This window comes from Narcine bancroftii, chromosome 1 (genome assembly GCF_036971445.1).
Source record: "Narcine bancroftii isolate sNarBan1 chromosome 1, sNarBan1.hap1, whole genome shotgun sequence".
Lineage (NCBI taxonomy): Eukaryota > Metazoa > Chordata > Chondrichthyes > Torpediniformes > Narcinidae > Narcine > Narcine bancroftii.
Genome location: NC_091469.1, coordinates 200,473,643 through 200,494,817, shown reverse-complemented (window position 1 = coordinate 200,494,817; position 21,175 = coordinate 200,473,643). Strand labels below are relative to the sequence as shown.

Here is a 21,175-nt window from a genome sequence, read left to right as displayed (position 1 = left end):
CATATGATGTCATAGTAACTATGGTAACACTACAAACAACAATTTTTCTTAAAGGGATAGTCATAAAATTAACTAAGAGGTAAAATCACAAGGTTTTAACCTTTACACAAATCCCTCTTGAAGCCTGGACCTCCCGAGCTATGGTCCTCTCGAGGCCTTGTGGTCTGGTCTCCGCTGGCAGGCAGTCAGACAAAGCATTGCTTTTAAAAAACTACTATCAGTAGCAAAGATCTGCTCCAGCTTTTCCAGACAAAAGAGGCATGAGATCTTTTCTAAAATACATTAAAACTAATTTAAACGATGAGATAAATATTTTATTAAAAACAACTAAAGTCTCCATGTACACCCAAATAATAGAAAAACAAAGTGATGCAACTGCAGATTTCTTGTTATCTTCTCGTTCTTTGACCTCAAATCAAGACAAGCCTGCTGGGGTCTTGGATCCACTATTCAGTTTCACTGCCTCAGTATATGGGAGGCAATTTTTCTTTCAGAATTCCAGAGAATCCCAGCTTTGGGCTCTGTCACTAAATCATTGTGTAGAGTCCGCTTAAGAAGCAAGCAGTTCTGACTTTCCTCATCTGTTGCTCTGTCCTAATTTCCAAAATTTTGCATGACATTCACAAAAAACTGAGGCTTCCTGCAGATCTGAAAGCTATGTGCCAGCAATTCCAACTGGCAAAGTCTGGCTACTCAGTGGTATGGTACAAGTGTGGATTATTGCTGCAAATGGTGACAGGAGTGAATTTCTGCCCTTGTAATGATCCAGAGGCAGATTTAAACCACATTGTATCTGTTGGCAAAGTTAAATTCCAGTAATTAATAAAAATCTTAGTGTCAACCATGGTGACCATAAAATGTATGCATCACTGCAAAACACAGCTCAGTGCATCCACCCAAACCAACCTCTCCTCCACCAACCCTGCCTGCATCTTCCACTGCTTCAGAAGAGCTGCTACAATGTTAAAGGGCTCCTCCCACCCCAATCACACTCCTCCCCACTTCTGTCAGACAGAAGATGCACATGCTTGCTAAATTCAAGGAATATTTATTTCCTACTGTTGTTAGATTCTTTATTGGGCCTCACAGTGGCAAAAGTTGATGCCTGTGCATTGTTCTTTTGTAACTGTACTTTTCTCCATTACCTGCACAAGGCATTTGTACATTCTTCACACACTGCACATTTTGACCATTGATTGATAATAATCTATAATCACAGACAATACTCCCAACACCAGGAAAACATAAAAGCTGCAGATACTAGAATTTTCATCAAACAGAGTTGTTGAGGGAACTCATCAGGTCAGACAACATCTATGGTTTCCCTTACAGCGTTGTCTTGTTTATTAGTATTATTGCACTGCCTGCTGCGTGCCTGGATAGCACACAAAACAAAGCTTCCAGGTGTATTTTGGTATGTGACAAATAAACAATTCAGCCCTGGATTTCCATAAACTCAACTCTGTATTTGCAGCTGTAAGTAGTTTTAATTTTTTGATAAATCATTCTGCGTAACTTCGCATTGAAATTTTCATAACAATGAGTAAACAAAGTATTCGGCTATATTTAAAACGATAATGTCACAATGTCTTCCACAGAGGGAAAGACATTGCTTTGTATGTGATTTCACACCCATCAATCTAGCTAAACTAGTCAGGGCAGAGGATGATGACACTAACATCACACCCCTTGAATATACAGTAAAACTCCAGGTATCCAGTGCCTAAGGGGATTGGTAGATACCGGATAAGCAGAATTTCTGGCTGCTTGAGATTTACTCTTACAATGCCTGACTAATACACCTGCATTAAGAATAAACTGTTTAAAAGAGAAACATACTATACTTGTATGAATATATAATCCTTAATGCCTTTTAGTTTATTTTCAGTCTGCAAGTTCTTCCCCCTCCACAGAGCAGCCCAAAAGACAAACAATAGCATTGTAGACAATTAACTGCCCCCCCACCCCTCACCCCCAAATTTACAGATAAAGCCTCTGACCAATGACAAGTGACATCGAGCAGCTGTTCTGAGCGATGCCATTTTATTCAAACACAACTTTATTCAAACAGCTGCTATGAGCAAAGTACGACCAAGGCACTTCCCTGACTGAATATTTGCTCCCATCTTCACCAAGGGTTATGTGTTAATTCAGAGAACCTTTATTTTTACAATTTTAAACTTAAGTATTTTTTACCTATTATTTTATTCTTATTTATTTTAATTTTTTAATGTATTTTCCTCGATTTTTTTGGTGGTTGCTTGAGGCTGCTGGTTGCTTAAATTTTGGATAACAAGGGTTTTACTGTACACTAAAAATAATTTTTTAAAAGAGTGAACTCCTCTCTAGTTAAAAACCCAACTTGTTTTCAATCTTTTCCAGTTTTGACAAGAGTCCCAGACCTGAAACACGTTTCTTTCTCCTGACGTGCTACCTGACCTGCTGAGAGCTTTCAGCATTTTCTATCTTTATTTTTCACAAATACTTCCTTTTTGATTGGACAGAACTCCCCATCTCTCCTGTTTTCAATAACATGTGCGTGTTATAAACACAAAATATTTTCAGTAATTGAACTGTTGTAAGGTGCGGATGTCAGTTTCGTCGAAAATGCAGAGTAAAACAAATAGAGCAATCGGAGTGTTTTTTTTTCAAATTACACTAAGTAAGTGATTGCGATAAAATTGCCAGGCTTGTTGATTGAAATGGGAACCGAGTAAAAGGCATCTGAATTTGGTAAGGTAAGAATTTGGGGAATTTATAACTGACTGCATTTCATCATATTTGTGATATTTAGTCCAAAAATAATACACCATCAGCAAAAACTCTTTTTTTAATCCATTGCTGGGGATATGTCTGTTATTGTGTCTGAGCCATTGTAAAGATTACATTTCGCTTGAATCTGGCATAAGGCTGATTTTTCCCACCCTGTGCACATTTAGCAAAAGGCATGAGGCAGTTCCCTATCATTTTTCATTTATTCTGCAGAGAACCCCCATCCTACTTTATTCATCTAAGATGAATTTCTGTATGCACTAAACAATTAATTGTGTGTAGTAAATAAGATTGGCTGTGGGATGGTGGATTTTGGTTTGGTTTCAAAATCTTGTTTCTACATAACACTTTCAGCCAAGTATTAGATTCTACATGAGGATGTATTTATGCTCTTTAACCCCAATCTCTAGTTTTTATATTTCTCAAGTAGAAGGAGGGCACATCTTTCTTCCCCGCACCCCCCCCCCCCCCCACCTTTGCTTGCAATGACATTGGGAATTTCTGGGCTATCCATGAGTTATTTCGGCTTCTACGGAATAGCCTTTGGCAGTCGGTGTTGGATCCAAAATAAAACAAAACAATTGCTTAAAATTTGAAAGCCAGGTGATGAGCCCTGAGAGTTTATAAAATGGAATTAACATTTTATTATTCCAAGGTAAGCTTTTCAAATCAGAATTTTAAATGTTAGCCTGCTGTTCCAGATCACAAAAACCTTTAATTTTATGCAAATGAACAGCAAGGATCCATGAGCTAAATGTAAACGAATAGTGTCTTTGTAGTAGCAGAGGTTCAGAATCAGAAAAAATCCCAGGGAATCTTTAATTGCTGTCTGAAATTATGTAAATCCCTTTGCTAGGTAGAATGCAATTATCCTTCTCCGTTCTCTGCCAGCACGACCAACGTCTAACAAAATATCTCTGGGTGACATTTAGATGCGGTAATGCAAATGAGAATTAATTTTCTGCGAAGACAAAGGGCAGTGGAAAGATCACATCACTCCAGTACAATAAAGCGGAAAAGATATTTCTGACAGGACAGTTACAAAAGGCGTAGTGCCGGCACTGTGGAGACAAAAAGAAACACATCTCTACAATGAAACAGAACCCACACCGCTTGAAATAATCTTGATATTTGTTTTTGCTATATAAAAATCAGAAGAATTAATTTCCTCTAATGGTTTCTGTCGTATCCTCCAGGGAGTTGTTTGGAATTCATCAAACTCTGTTACTGATAGCTGACAATAATTTCATCAGATAATCAGATAACTGTCTACTTTGGTGTTTTTAAGTTATTGAGATGAAAATTTGTTCATTTTCTTTCAAATTAAGAATGTATCAGGCGTGCATGAGTCCCTGCTATTCTGTGTTCAGTGCCTGAAGTTAAATCTGTGGGTGACTGTCAGGAGGAGCTCATCTTCAGTCTGCAGCTAAACTCTGATCAAAGCCGAATCCACTCTCAACTGACCCAGGCATTTAGCCTTCACAATGAACATTTTACAAAAGGTCAGCAAATGCCTAGCGACAGGATGCTAGCACATCCACCCCCCCCCCCACCCCCCCCCCCCCCACCCGCCCATTCTGGAGTTCTCCTCCACCACACCGCTTGTGTCTAATGCAAGTTGACCAATAAGCACAGAAGATCCCATCCCATCCCCCTGCCATGTCATTTCATTGTTAAATCACTTGCTTTTAATGCAGAGATTTGCATGCAGGAGCCTGCAAGGGTTTAGACCTCTAGCCAGCCCTTGTTGTGGTGGACAGTGATGGGAAAACAGAACTGTACCAATGCTACCCCCTTGTGACTAGGATTACTGACAGGGCCAGCACACTCAGAAGACATGTCTGACACCTTCCTTTTTACAGACACATAAGCATGACTTTATTGCTGCTTGCAACCCAACAACTCCTGCGCGGTCCTTTTCAATGGTCGATATTTAATTCTGAACAAAATTTGCACCTGGTTATTCCTTGATGAAGGATGAAAATTAGCAAAAGAATTTAAGAAAGGACTTTGCCTTAATGGATTAATTATTTGGTGTTACCCTGACTAAATCTTGTCTTGGTGAAGGGACCCAACCTGAAGTGGTGACTTTTTCTGTTTCTCTCCACAGATGCTGCCTGACTTGTTGAGTCCCTCCAGCTTTTCTTTGTTCACTCAACATTCCAGCATCTGCAATTCTGACATTTCTCTGATTAAACCTTAAATTCTCCATTTGGTTTTGATTTGGTTTCTCCTCCTGCATGTCCTGCCCAACCTGGTGAGTGTTTCCATGCTGTCTGCTTGTGTTCATATGCCTGTCCCCTAAGGTTGGAGACCTTTAAACGGTGAAGTACAATCTCAAGAGAAGGAGTCAACATTGAGGTCAAAGTTGAGGAGACATTTATTTACTCAGAGAGTTGCAGATCTTTGAGATTCTTGACCCTGGATTTGTTGAGAATATTTAAGGTGGAATACCAAGGGCATGAGGGGACAGAACTGGCCCTAAACTTATTTACCCTTGGAGTTAGCGGTGGGATATACCTTTCTGCTGCTTTGCCTCTTAATGTTGCCAGAGAGTCATAGAGTTCTAAAGCACAGAAACAGGCCATTCAGCACAACATCAATGGCATCCAAGCTAGTCCTATTTCCAGCACTCAGCCCATATTCCTGTCAACCATTCCTATCTGCATATCTGTCTGAGTGTCTTTGGAACGTTGCAATGGTCCTGGAATCCAGCACTGGCTCTGACACCTTGTTTCATGTACCCACCTCCTTCTGTGTGAAGAATGTACCCCTCAAGCCCCTTTCTTACACCTCAAACCTCTGCCCTCTTCTTTTAAATTCCCCTACCATATGAGAAAGGCTATGTCAATTGCCCATCGTGATATTATAAATCTCTATAAGATCTGGCCTTAGTCTTCTGTGGCCCAGGGAGAAATATCCCAGCTTATCTATCTCTTCTTGTAATTTATCCTGACCAGTCACTCAGTCACTCTTCGTCAATTATATCTTTCCTTCAGCTGGATGACCAAACTCATGCACAGTTCTTTGTGTGGTCTCGCCAACACCTTGTACAGTTGTAACATGACGTCTGTTTTCCTGTAACTCAGTGTCGTGACTGATGAAGACAAAGATGCCAATCTCCACCTTCATCACCCTATCCACATGTGTGGTCACGTTCATGAAACTATGTACCTGTACCCCCCCCCCCAACACTCTCTAGGTCCCTACCACTCAACATGTAAATCGTGCCCTGGTTTAACCTACCAAAATGCAACAATTGGCACTGGTTCAAGTTCAATTCCACTGCCAATCTTTGCTCCACTTTCCTGGTTCATCTACACTAGTACCTCGGCTCTAGGGGATTACTAGAAGGGGCACAACCCTTCTTGGGTATGGTTGTGGCAGAATTTCCTCCATGGTGTGAAGCCATTTCTTTGTCCTTTGCTGAACTTGTGGTTGACCCTGAATGAGGGAAAATAAAGTTGGAGAGGACTAAAGGAATAAATAGGGCTGGAGAGAGAGTGGGAGGTGTAACTGCAACACTGAAAGTTAACATGAACAACCATTGATCTATGCAAAGTTTAGAGATACCGCACGGTAACAGACAATTCTAGCCCACAAGCCCGAGCTGCCCAAATACACCCATGTGACAATTAACCCACTAACGGGGGAGAAAATCAGAGAACCCAGAGGAAACTCATGCAGGTCATGGGGAAAATGCACAAACTCCTGACAGACAGTGGTGGATTTGAACCCTAGTTGCCGGCACAGTAATAGCATTTTTCTAACTGTAATACCCTAAATATGGTACAGTCCTTGAGGTCTTCACTATCATCACTTCCAAAACAAGATTGATAGGTTTTCCTGGTGGAGTTTCATGAGTAATGGTCTAAAGGCAATCAAAGGGAGTTATTCAGTTCATGTGTGTAGAGCTCGTCGAAAGAATCAAAGACTTGTTGATCCAAACCAAGGCTTTTATTAGCAAAAGACAGGAGCTCTTCACAGGCGGCCGACCAGTCTGGAATGATCCGACCTGGCTAGGGACACAACCCTTTAAGGCCCAGACAGTAGGCGTGGCTTAGCTCTCAGCCAATCACTGTAAGCACAGTCTAGATACTGTAACTATATACACTATATACATTGGTGATAGATCTGTACTATCACAATGTGTAATCTAACAGAAGATCTTGAGGACTTTATATGATCCACTCATGCTCCCTTATTTTTGAACTTTGCCTCATGAAAGTGACATGGTTATTTTAAGTGGTATTTGTCTTCAGTGAAGTTTTCTCAAAATCCGGTTGGAATGGAGTGGATCTGGGACTCACACATTCAGTGACTTTGACCCAGGCTATCCAGTCAGCAACTAAGGTGATGTGGCATTGACCATCGCTCTGCCTTCGCAGATGCTGGCTGACCTGCTGAGATCCTCCAGGAACTTGTTTTCTCTTAAGATTCCAGCATCTACACTTTGTTGAATCTCTGTTGTCGTCTGCTTCCTGTAAGGACATGAGAACATAAGGAGCAGACCATTTAGCCCTCCAAACTCCTCCTCCATTCAATAGATCCATGATTGATGAAGCCTGCTTTCCTTTCCCAAGCATCATATCCAAAAGTGTATTGATCCCAATATTCAATAATTGAGCAAAGATCAGGTTCTGCTCCTGCAATGCAGTGTTTCACAAGAAGCTGAGAAATTGAATTCAATTGTTATCATTTACACTGGGAGATGGTGAAAAACTATTTTTTTGTGTGCTATTTAGACAACTCAATCTTGACAAACTGCATCAGGTAGTGAAAATATAAAAACATTGTCTTAGCATAAAACAAAGGCAAAAGTCTAGTGTATACTGTAAAAGAGAAAAGTACTGTGAAATAGTGCAAAGCATCTTGAGGAACATCTTGCTTTGGTCCAACACACACCCACCTCCTCAGTTTAATGTTTCCCTGTCTCAGTTTGGCCCTCTAAATGTTGCAAGATTGATATTTCTATTGCATCTCATGGCATATTGAAAATGGAGTACAAACTTAAAGATCAGTGTGTTTGAGATCTAATAGGATGCTGTCTACCAGGAGTAAGATTTGCACAGTGTTATGAAACTGATTTTCAGAATTATCCATGTCGTTTTTCTCCTTGGACTAAGGTCAAGCTGTTAATGGGTTGCAGAATAACATTTGCCCAATGTTAGGATGTTCTTTATTGACCAGCCACACCAAGGAGCTGACACTTCAGGGATCAGCATAGCTTCAGGCATTCCAAAAGCAAAACAGAAGTCATTAAAGCTCTGTGGATGTCCTGATGCCACTGATAATGAAGTAGTTTATTTACAGACCAATTCAAACCTCCCTTCCTTTTTCCATATTCCCATTATTAACTTGAGGATCAAACCAGCAGGAATCACTATCTGCATAGATTGAAACCAAGCCATGCATGGTGTATGTATCAACCTGTGATAATAAACCAATCAGAGTGGTTTATTGCTGAAGCAAATTTTGAAGGCGACAAGCACATTTGATGAGGAACTGAGCCTGCTGTTGGAAAGTCAGGCTTGTCCAGGACTGTTCTCCATGAGCACTGTGAGAAGTTGGTGCATGTTCATTTAAAAGATGTTTTAGGTGTTACTTATGGAACCATTTCTCCACACCCAGAATATTGAAGTAAACAATGCAATTGCAATATTGGAGATTGTACTTAATAACCTACTAGATCTTTATACCTGAAGGTATAAAAATTTTATTTATTTTGACCAGAGATCTATGTGCATTGCTACATCCACAGCTCTAATCTTCATTTAGTTTTCCTTACTGGCAGTGTACATTAAACCAAGACCATCAAACCATCCAAAAGAGAGGTTTATAAAACCATAGATAAAGTCAGTCTTGTCTGAGGACTGGGAAATCTAAAACTAGAGTGTATCGGTTAAGGTGAAAGGGGAGAAAGGGTCCTGGGTGGCACCTTCTTCCCAGAGGGTGGTTTGGTATGTGCAGAAGGCTGCCAGTCGACAAGGGCCAAATGTGGGCATATGGAATGAGATTAGGTAGATAACTTTGTCAGTATGAACAAGTTGGGCTGAAGGGTCTCTGTGCTATAGAATTCGATGAACTGTCCTTCTCTTCAGGGCAGCATTGATGTTGATAGTCAGTGTTAGTCAACTGGCACAACAGCTTAGATCAAACAAAAGAATGTGTCGAATTTTCACCTGTATGTTCTGATCTCTTTCGGTTCCTTTGGGTGTGCAAAAATATCTTGTGAGATGCTTTTAAAATAGAAAGGATGAGTTTTTTTGTTTCAGCACTCTAGAATATTTTATTGCCTTTCAAGACCTTCTCAGTCGCTTGCTGAAAAGGACAATAGAAATAGAAATCTTTTGCATTCCAGTAGCTGAAGAGATGGGCACCGCCGCACATGTCGGTAAATGAAATGGTGTTTCCCATTAAGTCTTTGTTCCAATTCAAGCTCTTCTTACTTGTTCACACCCTCAAACACCAGAGTACCATAACGCAGGCAGCAGAAAGCATTCCATTCAATTTTCTGCAGGTGAAGGGATATTCCGTTTCCTGGTGACAAGACTGGTGGTTAATTTTGAGTGGAGTGTGGTGACTTTCTCAAAGGGCAAGGATTTCTTACGGTTTCTCTGATAGGCGTGGGATGATCTTGGAAAGGAGAACAGAGATATATTGGAGAGTGGTGTAGGGCAGGGGCAGTTAATAACAATAACTCCCTGCTTCCATCTTGATCTGGGAAATAAGTGCTTAAAATTCACAGCTGCATTAAAAAAAGTTTGTCACAGCATTCCAGCTAGAATTAAAATGATCTTCATGAGAGAGAAGACAGAAGTCAGTCTTGGAGACACCTTCATATAGCCACTGGATGTGTCTGCATTTCACACTACACATGTTCTTTTGCAGAACCATTGTATCCAGAGGATGCAGAAGGCACCTGAGAAAAATGTTGCTATTTTTTAATCAGTTAGTAGCAAATCACTGGGACCTGATCTTTGATGGTTTCACTGCAGTGTGATGTGCAGTAACCAGGCATCAATGGTAAAGGTTGATGTCTTCTTTAAATTTAGCTATTTGGAACTGTATAATGTTCTAATGGTCATTAATCTTTCAGATAACAGTGAAGGGAAGCTGAACGTCAACCTTGCATTTATATCCAAAACAAAATCTTTGAAGTTGCCCTACACTGTATATCAAATGGCCAAAGAAATGTTCTTAATTTCAACTGAAGCGTGAAGGGAGGTGAGTTGCTTTGTGCTGTCTTGGTGTCCTTACCTGTTCCAATGTTGAACAACATTTCACGGAAGCGCTGGCTGCTGAAAGAACTGCAGTGCTTGGGCTCTAATCTTCTGCAAAAAGCCAGAACTGTCATAAGTCAAAGAAAGTTAAATACCAGACATCTCTGTTGGAAACACCTTAGCAACTGCCGCCTCTGAAACCACTTTGAAAAATAATCTGAATGTCTTGGAGTGTACGGACTCCTGTGGTTTTATACACTGCCTGGTACACATGACAAGTGGCCTCCTGAGAGAATGTTAAGGGCAAAATATCTGTTTCTTTGCAGTGCTGGAATGCATGGCCATTGGAATTAAGCTTCAAGGCCTATAACTAAATCTCTGACCTATTAACTGTACTGGAGCGGCCCTTTTTTAACCTTCAAAGCAGTCCCTTTGTGCGATGGCCTGCCACAGGTTTATGTGAGAGGTGATAGACAGTGTACTTGAGGCTCTGTAATTGTATAAACCAAGATCCAACAGGGGGGATTGAGTAAAGGCCTCGAGGGACATCAGTGCAAAGCAGCATGGGCAAGGCCATTTTCTGGAGCTTCGGTTGCCATGACGACAACACTTCTTTCATATCACAGAAAGAAAAATGCAGCCTTTATTACCACCAGGACCTGCCATGGATTTATTTTTATGCTGCAAAGCACAACCCCCTCCTCCCCACAAACCAGCCCCCCACCTTCACCTTTCTGTATTAGTCCGCTCTGCTAAATTGTCAGCAGCCAATTTGTGCAAAATCTATTCAGAAAAGAAGAAAGTTGATGGGGTAAACAAAGCCCTCATAACACAGGAGCCTTCCTGTTGCAAGCACAGCATACACAGTGTGGAGAAAGGTACTGGCAAAAGTGTTGAGATCAATCCCCCCTGAGCCAGGATCGATTCAGCAGCCAGTGGCCACTGAATGCATGCTGAGCTGTCCCTGGAACACAAGGCAGATATCCTCTCTTATCAGACCAGGTGAAATGATAGGCAGACACAGTATATTGACACACAGTAACATGATTCACTTGGACAGTTAGTGACTGCACATGTAATCCATTTCCTGCTCTGAGCACTAGCTTATTATCTGAAATGTATAAGTTGTCTTCAGGGTAAAATATGATCAGCCAGGGATACTTTGACGAGTGAGAAAGCAATCAATAAGGAATTGTCTCTTGCAGTTTAGTAGGAAGTGGTGACACCAGTAAAATTAAATAGACAGAAATTAATACTAATGGAAATCAACACTGTGACTCTTTGATACAGTACTGATTTGGATCCAGACCCACAGGTACTTGTCACTTATATACTGGTGGAAAAGGAGCAAGTGTTACATTCCATGGGAATCCATCTCCTGTCATTTTTAGTCATTCATTTCATTTCAGTTTTCTGAACTGCTCTTCAAGATAGGTGGTTAAAACAAAGTTATTGAGTATTTTCCCGTGCCATTGATTGAGCATGGGAACAGGCCCTTCAGCCCAACTTGTCCCTGCTGACCCGGTGAGTCCCATTTACCTGCATTCGACCCCTGTCCCTCGAACCTTTTCCTATCCATGCATTTGTCTAATTGTATTTTGAATGTAATAATTGTCCCTACAATTACCTTAGGCAGAAGGTAGAGATGCCTAAAAACCAGCACCTTTAGTGTCGAAAACAGTTTCTTTCCAACAGCTATCACTCTTAAATCTTAATATACTGATCAGGGACTGTCAACACTATTTAAGTCACCTTTTTTGCACTAGGATTACTGTGAATACAGTGTTATCTATCTTGTATATTCATTGTCTCTTAATTTAATTCAATTAGTTCACTATTCTAATATTTCTTCAAGTACCTGTTTGGCTGCAGCAAGTGAGAACTTTGGTACATATGTACATTCAATTAGTTCACTATTCTAATATTTCTTCAAGTACCTGTTTGGCTGCAGCAAGTGAGAACTTTGGTACATATGTACATTCAATTAGTTCACTATTCTAATATTTCTTCAAGTACCTGTTTGGCTGCAGCAAGTGAGAACTTTGGTACATATGTACATTCAATTAGTTCACTATTCTAATATTTCTTCAAGTACCTGTTTGGCTGCAGCAAGTGAGAACTTTGGTACATATGTACATTCAATTAGTTCACTATTCTAATATTTCTTCAAGTACCTGTTTGGCTGCAGCAAGTGAGAACTTTGGTACATATGTACATTCAATTAGTTCACTATTCTAATATTTCTTCAAGTACCTGTTTGGCTGCAGCAAGTGAGAACTTTGGTACATATGTACATTCAATTAGTTCACTATTCTAATATTTCTTCAAGTACCTGTTTGGCTGCAGCAAGTGAGAACTTTGGTACATATGTACATTCAATTAGTTCACTATTCTAATATTTCTTCAAGTACCTGTTTGGCTGCAGCAAGTGAGAACTTTGGTACATATGTACATTCAATTAGTTCACTATTCTAATATTTCTTCAAGTACCTGTTTGGCTGCAGCAAGTGAGAACTTTGGTACATATGTACATTCAATTAGTTCACTATTCTAATATTTCTTCAAGTACCTGTTTGGCTGCAGCAAGTGAGAACTTTGGTACATATGTACATTCAATTAGTTCACTATTCTAATATTTCTTCAAGTACCTGTTTGGCTGCAGCAAGTGAGAACTTTGGTACATATGTACATTCAATTAGTTCACTATTCTAATATTTCTTCAAGTACCTGTTTGGCTGCAGCAAGTGAGAACTTTGGTACATATGTACATTCAATTAGTTCACTATTCTAATATTTCTTCAAGTACCTGTTTGGCTGCAGCAAGTGAGAACTTTGGTACATATGTACATTCAATTAGTTCACTATTCTAATATTTCTTCAAGTACCTGTTTGGCTGCAGCAAGTGAGAACTTTGGTACATATGTACATTCAATTAGTTCACTATTCTAATATTTCTTCAAGTACCTGTTTGGCTGCAGCAAGTGAGAACTTTGGTACATATGTACATTCAATTAGTTCACTATTCTAATATTTCTTCAAGTACCTGTTTGGCTGCAGCAAGTGAGAACTTTGGTACATATGTACATTCAATTAGTTCACTATTCTAATATTTCTTCAAGTACCTGTTTGGCTGCAGCAAGTGAGAACTTTGGTACATATGTACATTCAATTAGTTCACTATTCTAATATTTCTTCAAGTACCTGTTTGGCTGCAGCAAGTGAGAACTTTGGTACATATGTACATTCAATTAGTTCACTATTCTAATATTTCTTCAAGTACCTGTTTGGCTGCAGCAAGTGAGAACTTTGGTACATATGTACATTCAATTAGTTCACTATTCTAATATTTCTTCAAGTACCTGTTTGGCTGCAGCAAGTGAGAACTTTGGTACATATGTACATTCAATTAGTTCACTATTCTAATATTTCTTCAAGTACCTGTTTGGCTGCAGCAAGTGAGAACTTTGGTACATATGTACATTCAATTAGTTCACTATTCTAATATTTCTTCAAGTACCTGTTTGGCTGCAGCAAGTGAGAACTTTGGTACATATGTACATTCAATTAGTTCACTATTCTAATATTTCTTCAAGTACCTGTTTGGCTGCAGCAAGTGAGAACTTTGGTACATATGTACATTCAATTAGTTCACTATTCTAATATTTCTTCAAGTACCTGTTTGGCTGCAGCAAGTGAGAACTTTGGTACATATGTACATTCAATTAGTTCACTATTCTAATATTTCTTCAAGTACCTGTTTGGCTGCAGCAAGTGAGAACTTTGGTACCTATGTACATTCAATTAGTTCACTATTCTAATATTTCTTCAAGTACCTGTTTGGCTGCAGCAAGTGAGAACTTTGGTACCTATGTACATTCAATTAGTTCACTATTCTAATATTTCTTCAAGTACCTGTTTGGCTGCAGCAAGTGAGAACTTTGGTACCTATGTACATTCAATTAGTTCACTATTCTAATATTTCTTCAAGTACCTGTTTGGCTGCAGCAAGTGAGAACTTTGGTACCTATGTACATTCAATTAGTTCACTATTCTAATATTTCTTCAAGTACCTGTTTGGCTGCAGCAAGTGAGAACTTTGGTACCTATGTACATTCAATTAGTTCACTATTCTAATATTTCTTCAAGTACCTGTTTGGCTGCAGCAAGTGAGAACTTTGGTACCTATGTACATTCAATTAGTTCACTATTCTAATATTTCTTCAAGTACCTGTTTGGCTGCAGCAAGTGAGAACTTTGGTACCTATGTACATTCAATTAGTTCACTATTCTAATATTTCTTCAAGTACCTGTTTGGCTGCAGCAAGTGAGAACTTTGGTACATATGTACATTCAATTAGTTCACTATTCTAATATTTCTTCAAGTACCTGTTTGGCTGCAGCAAGTGAGAACTTTGGTACATATGTACATTCAATTAGTTCACTATTCTAATATTTCTTCAAGTACCTGTTTGGCTGCAGCAAGTGAGAACTTTGGTACATATGTACATTCAATTAGTTCACTATTCTAATATTTCTTCAAGTACCTGTTTGGCTGCAGCAAGTGAGAACTTTGGTACATATGTACATTCAATTAGTTCACTATTCTAATATTTCTTCAAGTACCTGTTTGGCTGCAGCAAGTGAGAACTTTGGTACATATGTACAATCAACTGATCATCATCACTCCCAACAATATTTCAACAACCCTGAAGAAATTTGGTATGTCATTTGCACCCCTTAACAGCTTCTACAGGTACATCATTGAAAACATTTTGACAGGGTGAATCACTGCAAGAAACTGCTGAACATCTCAGATCATCCTCACCCACCTCCCCTCCATCGACTCTATCTTGGAAATGGAGCCTATATATTAAAGACTCGTCCCACCCGTCTCTCTTCATCCCCTCCCATTGGAAAGAAACTGCACACTCTGCTGGATTCAAGGATAGTTTCTTTTCCGCTGTTATCAGGAACCTCGTAAAATTATGTTGCCTTTGTTCTGTACCAACTGATCTCTCTTTGTAACTCTGTACCAAGTCTTACTTGGTGTACTATGTATGAGATGTCTAGTTGGACTACTCACAAAGCAAATTCTATCACTGCACCTTGGTATAAGTGACAATAAACTTGAACATGGTTTGGATCAATCTTCCACATGACAATGAAAACAACCTGGCATTAGATGAAGAAGCTTTAAAAATAGATAAACTAAATTATTTTGTTTCAGTAAGTTAACATAACATAACATAACAATTACAGCACGGAAACAGGCCATTAGGCCCCTCTAGTCCGCACCGAACCAAACACCCCTTTCTAGTCCCTGCTGGCTTGTGATTAATAAACCTTGCAATTTGGCTCCAAGTTTATGATCCTCGGCCTTTGTATAAATAAGTAAATTAGCAAGGCACCCTCAACAGGGGATGACAAAAGGTCACAGCCCATAGACAACATGGAGAGAAGGAAGTAAATTGAGATAAATGGGTGCTTGATAGTGGCACAGATTTGATGGGTTGAAGGGCTTGTATCTTTGATTTATGAAGTGTTTATGTTAAATGCATACATCATCATAAATCTCCAGACTAAAGGACAATTTCTTTCCTGCTGTTATCAGACTCTTAAATGGACCTCTCATAGGTAGAAGATGATGTCCTTGCACTTTTAACTGCATTTATCTCTGTATCAATGATCACTTTGTTTTGTAATGCTGTATCTGGCACTCTTTTACTCACTGCAGCACTGCACCCTGCACTTTTGTTTTTTTTTGCACTACCTGCCATACTTACATATGGGTTGACTTGTCTGGATAAAACGTAAAAGAGATCTTTTCACTCTATCTCATTACAAGCTTCCAATTCAATATAAAGAAGCAGTTAAAGAAAGGATTTCTAAGGCACATTTCACAGGCTTCACAGTTCATAAAGTATGAACCCTTAATGGCGGGCTTTTAAAAAAAATCATTCACAGGTTATGAAGGTTGCTGGTTGCAGTGAACTAGAATTCACTGACTGTATGGCTAGCTCCTCCCTTGGCTCCATCCTTACCTACCCCTGTATAAACCCTGGTTTTCCCACATTACCTCAGATTCACCTGAGGGCTATTATATATACCGGCCATTGATTGTAAGCTATTAAAAGCTGTTTGTACTCCTCACTTGTTTCCAAGTGCATTCAGTCGCATCTCAATTTTAATACCTTAACTTTTGAAGCAGGATGAAAACCCTGTTGAAGCCAGGCATGCTCCAGGTCAACCCTCTGTCCCCAGAGGCCCTGGAGGAATTCACCTACTGGCTGGACTGCTTTCAGTCCTACCTGACGGCAATGCAAGACGTCTTCAACTCTGATAGTCTACAGACATCTGCACTTCTCGCTCAAGTCGGCCTCAAGGGGTTCACTGTCATCAGAGACTATGCAACTTACATCTGCCATTGAAGGCTTGAAGGCCCACTACCTGAGGCCTCAGAAAGACGTGCTGGTAAGACACTGGCTCTCTCAATGTCATCAGTGTCTGGGTGAGTCGCTGGATGATTATGTCTTTGAACTGTGGGCCCTGAATAGGAAATGCCACTATGAAGCAGTTACAGCCCGGGTGAGAGAGGAGGAACAAATCCAGGACAACCTCGTGGCAGGAGTGAGGTCGAGATACGTGAAGCAGCAACTGCTAGAGTTGGGGAAGAAAGACCTGGCCAGCACCCTGGACCTAGCAAAAGCACTTGAACAGGCCCAAATGGGAACTGTAGTCCTCATAAGCGAAAGCAACTCCATTTCAGAAGACGAGGTCAGTGGGGCGCCGGTGACCCCCGCAGCCCCAGCACTGACAGCCGCGGCCATGTGAGATGGGGATGCTACTTCTATGGACAGGCACAGCACCCATGCTCCCAATGTTCTGCAAAGGGTGCTGTGTGCTCAGGATGCAGTAAGTAGGGGCACTGGGTGAAGGTCTGCAGGGCCAAGGGGAAACCAAAGAGGGCGACCGCGTGTGCGACCCCTGAATTGGCGTATGACCTGTGCCCAAGTCTCGAAGTACCTCTCCATGCTGCTCGCCATTGAAATCTTGTTGTGCCTCATGGCGATACCCGCTACCAAAAGTAAAGCATCACAAGAAGCAATGGTGGCCATCTTGCTGTGCCTTGTGGTCAACGCCACCTAGTCCTCCCTTGGACCAAGACGGAGGGCAGCCAAATGCCACGCCTCATGGTGGATGCCAGCTTGTCTGCTGCAGGCCAAAAGGAGAGAGTCAACATCAACTTAGGGAGCAATGTGGTTTCTGGAGCACTAGCCTCGGTCGTTTTGGATCAGGCAAGACCTCACCAATTGAATAAGTCACCGATGGAGGTGAGGGTAAATTAATACTTGACTGATTGTTTGGTAGACACTGGTTCCACTAAGAGCTTTATAAGCTCTGCGACTGGCCTGCAGTACAACTTAAAAGTGTATCCGATGGACTATTGTATTTACTTAGCATTGCACTCGCATTCTGCGATGATCCAGGGGTATTGTATACAACATCTAATTGTAAAAGGGGGGGAATTTTGTATGTCCTGACTGCATGTACTGAAGGATTTGTGTGCTCCTGTGTTCCTGGGCCTGGACTTCCTGTGTCACCTTAAAAGCATGACCATGGACTACTCTGGCCCATTCAATCCAATCACAGTGTGGAACGGAGGGTTCCAAAAGCTGGGCACCACATGCGGTCTCTCCACCCTAAATATTGATCCCCCACTGTTTCCAAGCCTGACTCCTGATTGCAAGCTGATAGTCACAAAGAGCAGGAATTTATTAGAGCCGAGACACAGCGGCTGCTCAAAGAAAATATCATTGAGCCTAGAAACAGCCCATGGAGAGCCCAGGTGGTAGTTGCAAAAGGGGAAGAAAAGTCCTGGCTAGTGATTGACTACAGCCAAACAATTAATTACTTCACACTCCTGGATGCATACCCACTTCCTCGAATTTTGGACATGGTAAACAAAATTGTGCAGTATCAGGTCTATTCAACCATTGGCCTGAAAGCTACATACATCAATTACTGATCCATTCTGACGACCGCCCCTACACAGCATTTAAGGCAAATGGGCATCTTTATCAGTTCCGGAGAGTCGCTTTTGGTATCACAAATAGGGTCTCGGTCTCCCAGAGACAGATGGACAAAATGGTTGATGATTACGGGTTAAAGGTCACTTTCCCTTATCTCGACGACGTCACCATTTGTGGACTCTCTCTAGAAAACCATGACGCCAATCTCCACAAGTTTCTCTGCATTGCCAAATCCCTGAACCTCACATACAACTCCAGTAAGTGCATGTTCCGGACTAAATGTCTGGTGATTCTGGGCTATGTGGTGTAGAATGGTATCATTGGTCCTGACCCTGATCAAATGCGCTCCCTTTAAGACCTCCCAATCCTGAAGACCATAAAGGCTTTAAGGAGGTGCCTGAGCTTCTTTTACTACGCTCAGTGGGTCCCTCACTTTGCGAATAAAATTCGCCCCCTTCCCATTATCAGCTGAAGCCCAGGCGGCTTTTAACTACGTTTGGAGCTGTATTGCAAAGACCACCATGCATGCGGTGGATGAGAACGCACCCTTCCAGGTGGAAAGCGATGCCTCTGATGTAGCTCTGGCCGCTACTCTTAAACAGGCGGTCAGGCCAGTTGCCTTTTTTTCTCACACCCTACAAGGCCACAAGCTTCAGAACCCATCAATGGAGAAAGAGGCCCATCAATGGAGAAAGAGGCACTGGAGGCATTACCTAGCCGGTAGAAATTTACACTGCTCACCAATCAGCGATCAGTGGCATTTATGATTAATAATGCAAAAAGAGGTAAAGTAAAGAATGACAAAATTGCAAGGTGGAGGAATGAACTCTCCACCTATAATTATGATATAGCATACAGGCCAGGTATACTCAATGAACCTTCAGATGCCCTGTCAAGAGGAAGCTGTGTCTCTGCACATACCAGCCAGTTGTGGTCACTGCAAGATGAGCTTTGCCACACGGGCATCACTCGCATGACTCATTTCATCAAGGCACGCAACCTGCCCTATTCCTTTGAGGACATCAGGAAAATGTTCAAACGACTCAGTCTCAATTTCAAGGGTCCCCTCCTTCCAACAACGGAAACATGTACTTTCTCAATGTTATCAACGAGTATTCACATTTTCCATTCGCCATCCCCTGCCCAGACATGACCACCACCACGATCATCAGGGCTTTGTACTCTATTTTCATCTTGTTCAAGTATCCCAGCTATATCCATAGTGACGGGGCTCATCATTTATGAGTGAATAGCTATGCCAGTACCTGCTCATAAGAGATATTGTTTCAAACAGAACAACTAGCTACAATCCCCAGGAGAATGGACAAGTTGAAAAGGAAAACACAATGGTATGGAAAGCTGTGAAATTGACTCTCTGGTCCAAAGGCCTTCCAGATTCACACTGGCAAGTAGTCCTACCCATGGTGCTACACTCCATAAGGTCACTTCTCTCCACTGTGACCAATGCAACTCCTCACGAGCTTATGTTTACATTCCAGAGGAAATCCATGTCTGGGACTACCCTCCCATCTTGACTAATAGCACCAGGGCCGGTCCCACTGGGAAAACATGTGAGGAGGAGTAAGACAGACCCCCTGTTCGAGAGGGTGCACCTGCTGCATACCAACCCAACATATGCCTGACGACAGAGAGGACACCGTTTTGATCAGAGACCTGGCACCCACCGGAACTGAGGATCCAATGCCTCAAACAAAGCAGGAACTGCCAGGTACCCCACCCATGGTTCCAGACGACACTGCTCGGGAAGTGATCCAATCCACTCTGCGACCAGAGTCAGAGTCCTCGGGACCCAGTAATTCTGCACCGCAGAGTGTCCACGAAGTTCAGGAAGCTCAAAGTCCTCCAGTATTGAGGTGCTCAACCAGATTAACTAGATCCTAACAAACTTAACTTGTAAATATTTGTAAACTATTAATTTTTTTAATGAATTTAATGTCTGTTTTTCACCCACAGGCTCTATTCTGAAGGAAGGGCTGAATGCAGTGAACTGGAATTCACTGTCTCTGTATTGTTCAGATGGCTCCACCTTCACCTACTCCAATATAAACCCTGGTTTTTCTGCCTTACCTCAGATTCACCTGAAGACTATTGTGTCTACCGGCCATTAATTGTAAGCTATTAAATGTGTGTTTGTTCTCCATTCAAATCTCTGAGTGCAATCAGTCGCGTTACATTCGTAATGTCAGCAACTTCTTTGACTTCCATAACTCCCTGAGGAGACCGTTATAATCACCCACACTGGTGGGTCCAGACTCACCTATGTGAAAGGATCTAATGAGCACAGATTGGCTTAATCGATTACCTCCGTACATATGGCAACTCCAGAGGCTAGGTGTTATAGTCTTACTCAAGAATGACTAACTAACAGCAATAACCTAAACCAGCAAATTATCTCCCCTGACAGACATTGTTGACCCGATGGGCTTTTATGACAATCTGATATTTTCACACTCATTTAAGACAAGCTTTAGCTTTTTAAATACCACTTTACTTCTTTTCAACTTCCCAGTGACCAGGGTAGGAATTGAATTGAGTTCATTAGGTCAATGGTCCAGCACTCTCGCCATGAGAGTAGTAAATTCATCACTGCATCATCATCCAAATGGACAGTGTGCCTCTGTGAGCTGGAACAGAGGTGCAGGCTTATTACCAAAAAGTAAGCACAGCAGAGATGATCAGGACATTGAGATCTCAACTGCTCCACTTAAAAGAGCAGTGGAAGGAAATACAACTATAGCTTGAAAGTTTTTGTGGCCTCTGTCATTCGAGGTTGACCATTGGTGCTGCGCCTCTGGTAGTCACTGTGGAATGGCTTCTCCAGGGCATGAGCCAGGGCAGAGTTGATATGAAGATCTGTCTGTTGCCCTCTCCATGCTAATGAGAAGTTCAAAGGAACAACGAAAGTCGATACAGTTTGGTGCTAGCAGCATCACAGGAGTTTTCATGCTAGTGCTATGTATAGCAGTCAGCCGCCTTCGGGACTCCGACTCTGGATTTTTCCTTGGGTTTACTCCCAAAGTCTTTCCCATGAGTGGGTATAGCCGCAAGGCAGTGGAGGTTTGAAACTGGAGTTTACCCTCTCCTAGATAAGTTACCATCTATGGTTAACGAGCCCCATCTGCCTGGAGC

The 21,175-nt window shown here is 41.4% G+C and overlaps 1 long non-coding RNA gene across 3 annotated transcripts; it reads left to right on the top strand.

Annotated features, from left to right (window-relative positions):
* The first annotated feature begins 2,589 nt into the window (after window positions 1–2,589).
* Window positions 2,590–20,167, top strand: LOC138747332 (uncharacterized). Of its 3 annotated transcripts, none has more exons than XR_011347469.1 (4): window positions 2,590–2,733; window positions 4,883–5,029; window positions 9,872–9,999; window positions 20,000–20,167. It is a non-coding gene; the product is annotated as an uncharacterized lncRNA (long non-coding RNA). The 3 variants fall into 3 exon arrangements; XR_011347448.1 differs by having other exon boundaries at window positions 2,590–2,738; XR_011347441.1 differs by lacking the exon at window positions 2,590–2,733 and adding an exon at window positions 3,282–3,427.
* Window positions 20,168–21,175: the final 1,008 nt, after the last annotated feature.